The sequence below is a fragment of the Crocuta crocuta genome, unplaced genomic scaffold, assembly GCF_008692635.1.
Source record: "Crocuta crocuta isolate KB4526 unplaced genomic scaffold, BGI_CrCroc_1.0 scaffold140, whole genome shotgun sequence".
NCBI lineage: Eukaryota > Metazoa > Chordata > Mammalia > Carnivora > Hyaenidae > Crocuta > Crocuta crocuta.
This window is the reverse complement of record NW_027527775.1, coordinates 3,088,386-3,094,445: the sequence shown is the minus strand read 5'-3', so window position 1 is coordinate 3,094,445 and position 6,060 is coordinate 3,088,386. Positions and strand designations below refer to the sequence as shown.

The window sequence follows — 6,060 nt, the reverse complement described above, 5'->3', positions numbered from 1 at the left end:
CTCTCTGTCTCAAAATAAATAAAACCTTTAAAAACTTTAAATTTTTTTTAACATGTATTCATTTTTGAGAGACAGGGTGTAAATGGGGAGGGCAGAGAGAAAGAAGACACAGAATCTGAAGCAGTCTCCAGGCTCTGAGCTCTCAGCAAGAACCCAACACGGGGCTGGAATTCATGAACTGCGAGATCATGACCTGAGCTGAAGTCAGATGCTTAACTGACTGAGCCACCCAGGCATCTTCAATAAAAAAACTTTTAAAAACTTACATGGTGCCTGAGTGGCTCAGTTGATTAAGCATCCAACTTGGACTCAGGTCATGACCTCATGGTCATGAGTTTGAGCCCCATGTTGAGCTCTATGTTGACAGCTAAGAGCCTAGAGCTTCCCTCAGATTCTGTGTGCATGTGTCTCTCTCTGTCTCTCTCCCACTCATGCTCTGTCTCTCTCTTTCTTTCAAAAGTAAATAAATATTTAAAAAATTACTTCACTTTTTAAAAATTTAATACACATTGCCATACTTTCTTGTGATTTTTACAATTTTTTAAAAATAAGTCTGTGTTCTGAAAAAGACTTTTAAAAAATATAGCACATTTGAATTACAAATGACTAACAAAATCCTGAATTTTGTTACTGCATAGCCATAAAGCAGGCCAGTGGTCATTGGGAAGATATACTCAAATCAAAGGCAGTTTTAATGTTAAAGGCAAAAATCTTCATAGGAATCTATTTGTACTATTCTGAAATTGCTGCTGTGAAAGTTTCCAGTCTTCCCTTTCATGACTGATGGCAGTCAGGATGAGATGCTGGGATGTGTACGCTACAATTTAGGAACTGGAGTAGCTGCCACTGCTATGTGTTCAATTGCACACTCATCGGTTCCTCTGTGGATCTGGAATTAACCATCTTTACTCCAGCCAGTGCCCCAACTGTTTTTAAGAATCCAGCAATCCATCCCAGAAGCTGTCAGTGCCATAGCCCACCAGCAAAACAGCCTGATTAGTCAGCTCAAAGAGGTTGAAAGGGTCTCTCAGACCAGTGTAGTAGTAGGTGGATCCCCTTGTGCTAAAGGAGGAAGTCATCATAGATTTCAAAAGCAACTACCATGGGGCCATGACGGGCCAGCTCATTGCAGCCCCCACAGCAGCCTGCCACATAATGGTGCTCAGAGGAGTAGTAATGGAAGCAAGGCCTCCTTCAGTTTGCATGGAGAATCAGTGCCTGTGTAGGGGAAGCATGGCTCTTCTAGCAGCCCAAAACCTTGGGCACATTTTCATGTGATGAGGTACGGCCCACCTTCACAGCCTTGAGCATACTGGCTGTAAGAGACAACCTCCTGAGGACTCAAGATTGGGGTCTGAGTATTGTTGGTTAGTATATGGATTCTTGCTTTCAGCATACCCACAGAAGCAAATGAGAAGCAGCTTCCACAAGATGCTTGGTTTTGAACAGGAGGAACAAAATCGGTCCTAAGAACATTTCTCCAGTCCCAAGATGCTGGCAAATGTGAAATCACTTCATGTATTTCAACACTCAGTGGTGGGATTCTCCAGCTGTGGCTACCACCTCTCCTAATCGTCTCTCTTAGGGTTAGAGTCTCATATTCCATGTATGGGGTTGCAGTCCACATCTGGGGACACCTGGGTGGCTCAGTTGGTTAAGCATCCAATTTCGGCTCAGGTCATGATCTCATGGTTTATGGGTTCAAGCCCTGAGTCAGGCTCTATGCTGATGGATCAGAGCCTAAAGCCCAGATCCTGTGGCTCCCTCTCTCTCTCTGCTCTTACCCCTGTCATGCTCTGTCTCTGTCTCAAAAAAATAAACATTTAAAAAAATTTGTTTAAGACTTATGAATTGCATGGATCACTTTCACAAAGCCATGGTTATATTTGTAGAGCCTATTAGAATTAAAATAGTTTTCCCTGGAGACTCTCATGGTGTGCCGTGTTCACGTTCACCTTCTCAGAGGTAGTTCCCACTTTAGTTCTAGGGAAATGAGCCTACTTCCAGCTCAGCACATCTGCATCCACCCAGGTATGGCCTCTTGGCAGTAACTAGTTGTGGAGAATAATCTTGGGAATTCCCTGAGCTTGCACCCACGGGTTAGCAAGGCATATAGGAATAAGAAGCCTCAGGATGAAAGCATCCAAAATTAGGTAAACAAGATTCCGTGTTCAGCGTGGAAATGCCCCTCAACTTAGTACAGTAGCAAAAAAACTGCTTCCACAGGAAGGAAGGACCAAAATAGGTAAGTGGGTAAATAGGGCTATAGACACAGTGAGGTGAAATTGCCCAGAGCAGAGCTAATTAGCAGAAGAAAAGTGCCTTGTTGACCCTGAGGCAATTGTCTTGCTCTGTCTTTCTTGTCCCCTAGGCAAGTTTAGGTAAATAGACTTGGCGCCTTATGCCTGCCTTAAATAACCATCTGCCAGGCACCAAGACTTTGTTTTGTATTGATCCAAATCCCTAACAATGCAAATCTTCAAAACCCCCTTTCTCTCACACCCATGAGTTAATGTTCACCGGTTTCATTGTCTCTTTGTGCACATCCATCATGCTTGTAAGCCTTCTGATCCTAATAAAAATGGGGCAAGGACCTTACTTCGTTCTCTTGTCTCCTCTTGGACATTAGCCTCTCTCGTATTTCAATCCTGCATCCACTCTCTTGCTAGACAAGAGAGAACACTAGATCCAGAGTCTACCGACAACCGGTTACCTTGCTCCCCTCTTCTTTATACTTAAAAAAAGGCAAACCACTTGTAGTCATTCTACACAATCTCAAAACCTTGATTAAAAATCATGGTGAAATGGCCAGGATTGCCCAGATTATCACATGCTGTATACAACTTCTCACGGTGCATGACTACTTTTTTTTTCTGGTAGTCCCATAACCATGTAACTGACGTCATGTTGGGAACCAATGAGACCCGCCTGGAAGATCAGGTACCCAGCATCCCAGAGCAAATGCAACTGGGAAGTGCGTCGTAGTGTGCAGTACTGACAACAGAGAGCAGCAATAGGAGGGTGATGAGCAGCCAGCAGGGCCACGGACCAGGGGAGAAGGAGAGGGCAGTGGCCAAAAAGCAGCGGGTGGAGAGCCTAACCAGTACTAAGTATTAGACCATGTGAAGATCAAGGAACTGTGTATTCATGAGCTTAAGCAACTTGCCCAAATCACATAGTTTAGTATGTGAAAGAGTCAGGCTTTGTACTCCAGGTTTTGATTTCAGAAGACATGCTTGAAAGTACAACACTCTATTTCCTCTCAGAATAAGTTTTTATAAACCCTTTTAAAGAAAGAAAATGAGAACAGGAAGCTCTTTAAATCTAAGTATTGCTAAAACAAATTATTTTCATGCAATGCATACAAACAACTGAAATACCAGTTACAAATCATTCCCATTTCTTCATTAAAGTATAATGAGAAATTCTTTCTAGTTCAAATTACTATATACACTTAAAAGAACTAAAATGACTTTATAAATATTCTATAATTCAAATTAGTTAAAAGGATGGATTTTAAATATTTATATTTTAGGGTTTTCATACATACTACAAATTATTAATTTGAAATAGTACAAATGTTATATTAAAATGTAAATGAGAATCTAATATATCTGAAATCCATCACTAAAAGAGTGTGTATTAGTGATACATGACATGACCTAACTATGCATGATTCTAGGTGCCTGACAAAGCATTTATGGACATGGCCCTTACTGGGATGCAGGACTTTCAGTGTTAAAACTGGAAAGCCTGGGAAAGCTGTGATAAACTGGTCCCCGTAATTCTGGAAGATTATCAGGTAGCAAAGAGAGCCATAATCCAAGAAAGACACAAATATCTAGAAAAATATCATTATGATGTGACTTAATTTTGGAAAAATGCATGTCAAATTGTAAACACTTGTGAAATTAGGCAATTACATTTTTTTCTGCTTAATCAAGTCCTAAATTTTTCCCAGAGATGATGGGTGAATAACTAAAAAAAAAAATTCCACCTGGTTCAGGACTTTTTTCCTCGGGTAATATCAAAAAATGTTTGAATAGTGAAATATGACAAAATTCCTATACTCAGCTTTGCTTGATCTGAGAGATTAAGAATCACACATAGTTATCATCTTTATATACATCTGTAACTGGCACATCCAATATTTACTACTTTAGCACATATTTAATGCATATTCTGATTAGGAGGATCATAACTACAAATTCATGAAATTTATGATATTTTGCTAAAATTATCTCACTATGGTGCATCTGAAGAAATGTCCTATCATGCATAGCCAAAAAATCTATGTTTATACTTTATAACTGATATTTACTGGATGGTATCAAAGCCATTTCAATTAAGTTAAGGTTGAATTTAACAGTTTTAACTATTTCATGGCTGTGACAGATGAAACTAAGTTTGGACTCAGCCTTCTCATGAATTTGTCCTAGTGACAACAAAATAAACTTGACAAATGAATGAATTAATTAAAATACTACTGGGTCATTATCAAGTTCATTGCAACTAAAAGAAAAATAATTAAAAATGCAAAAGGAAATTGCATTTTAAAGTACCTCAAAGGTCTTAGCAAAATAATTAAATGAGAGTCATTAGTCCCAAAATAATACATACATAATACTTCTACAGAGAGTTAAAAATCACTTTTAAAACCCCATGCTTTTTGAGAGATACGTATAAATGCAATAAAACCTTATAAAAAGGAAATGGTTGCCACAGAAATCAATTGGGAGGAAGGAGGAGCACCAGGTGGTTGGGGAGGACCATTTGTCTAGTTTGGGTTTGCTGTTCATAGTGCTTATCACATTGTTTTACATAAAAATAAATATATGGATGGATGAAAGCAAGCCATGGCTAGAAAATGAAGACAGTGTTATGTCATAAGGGTTACAATTTTTCCAGGTCTGTCCACTTAGATTTCTTAATATATAATCTTATCACTCTATGTAAATCCTCACTATCAGAGTCAGGGAGACTTGGTAGAAGATCCAGATTCATCTTCTTGTCTCCAGAGTTTCCTTCTCCATTTCACCCTGCACCTCCTTGATACGGTCTCTCAGAACTTCAAAAGCTGCCTATCGTCCAAAGAATAAAGACCAGGTCAAGGGCACCTACGATGTAGATGGGATCTGCCTTCTTTATCCTCTCATTACTTCCTTCACTGATCCGATCACTGTTCCTGTCCATGCTAGTCCTCAGTCCTCTGTGTTTCCTTGTCGTTCAGCGTCTTCCCTTCTCTACAAGTCCCTTGTAGGGCCCGGCTCAAGGCCACCATGCCCACCTGGTCTGAGATCTATTTCCACTCTGTGCCCCAGAGCACAGTATATGTATCTGTATCATTGAATTTATCTATAGCAGGTGATTTCCTATTGCTAATGTAGCAAGCTTTTATAGACTATTTATGTCTATCAGTGAGGCAGTAAACAAATTGAGGAGAAAAACTTTGACTACGCCATATGCAATGCCCTCAAAGAGTTTTTAGCCTAGAAGTATTTACATTCCTAAATCACATGTTCTATTTGATCATTTTTAAAAAGGTGATATCGATAGATTTCCCCTTTGTATATATCTTAGTACTTCCCACACAGAAGGTAATCAACTAATATTACTTTAAAATCTACCCAGGGATTTTTTTTTTAACTTCAGAAACCACTAATCTAATCAAGAACTTTCATGTCATACTGCATTTTGTGTCTTTCCTATAACCATGTCTGAATAAATACTGAGATTCCTGAGCTACTTCTACCTTCTCACTATAACATTTGTGAAGAAAAAATTCACATTAACCAAAAACCAACACCCTATTTGCAAAATCTGGAAATTATTTCTCCTACTAATAGGACTTAAGATGCTGCGACAAGAATCACCATCCTGGGTCAGGTCTTCTGCTTTAGAGAAGAGGTTCTGAGATCACCGTCTTCATTGGGACTTGTCTTCTCATGTGGCCAGGGACAGTCCTGCCTCTGTAGCTCTCTTTGGCATGTATTACCAGTAACGGAAACTAGCAAAGGCCTTTGCACCTGTGAACACTGGCCTTTGTCCCTGGTTTTTAAA

At 39.4% G+C, this 6,060-nt stretch overlaps 1 pseudogene; it reads right to left on the bottom strand.

Moving 5' to 3' along the window:
* Positions 1-817: 817 nt before the first annotated feature.
* Positions 818-5,193, bottom strand: LOC144239130 (dipeptidyl peptidase 1-like; annotated as a pseudogene).
* Between the last annotated feature and the right edge of the window lie 867 nt (positions 5,194-6,060).